Source organism: Neophocaena asiaeorientalis, unplaced genomic scaffold (assembly GCF_003031525.2).
Source record: "Neophocaena asiaeorientalis asiaeorientalis breed wild unplaced genomic scaffold, Neophocaena_asiaeorientalis_V1.1 scaffold209, whole genome shotgun sequence".
NCBI lineage: Eukaryota > Metazoa > Chordata > Mammalia > Artiodactyla > Phocoenidae > Neophocaena > Neophocaena asiaeorientalis.
The window spans coordinates 38,304-38,840 of NW_020172366.1; positions in this window are offsets into that span (position 1 = coordinate 38,304).

Genomic DNA, 537 nt, shown 5'->3' on the forward strand with positions numbered 1-537 from the left:
AAAAAAAAAAAAAAAAAAAAAATTAATTTTCAATGAGGCAAGATTATTAAAAAATCAACTGCTCATCAAATGTAAATGTGCTGTAGAAAAGTGACTTCTAACCTAAAATTATACTTACAGTTATAAATTCCTTAGCTTCAGAGTCATTCACAAATCTATACCTTATAGTCATTCAATATGTACCTGTTGGGGAGGAAGACATTTTCCTATACCCTTCTAGGTTCTTCTGGCTGGTCAAAGAATTTAATTGATATGAGACAGATTAACAGGAGAAAATAAAACTAAAGCTTAATAACATGTATACATGAGAGGGACCATGGAGAACTGAGTAACTGTCTAAAATGGCTGAAATCCTCACCTTAAATACCATCTTCAGCTAAAGACAAAAGAGGATAGTGGTTTGAGACTTCAATGGAGAGGAAGGCAATTGCCATGGAGATAGAAATGCAAAAGTTTGGTAAACAAATGTTTGTTGGACCATGCAGAGATAATAGGACAAAGAGAGGATTTTTTTTTTTTTTTTTTTTTTTTTTTTGG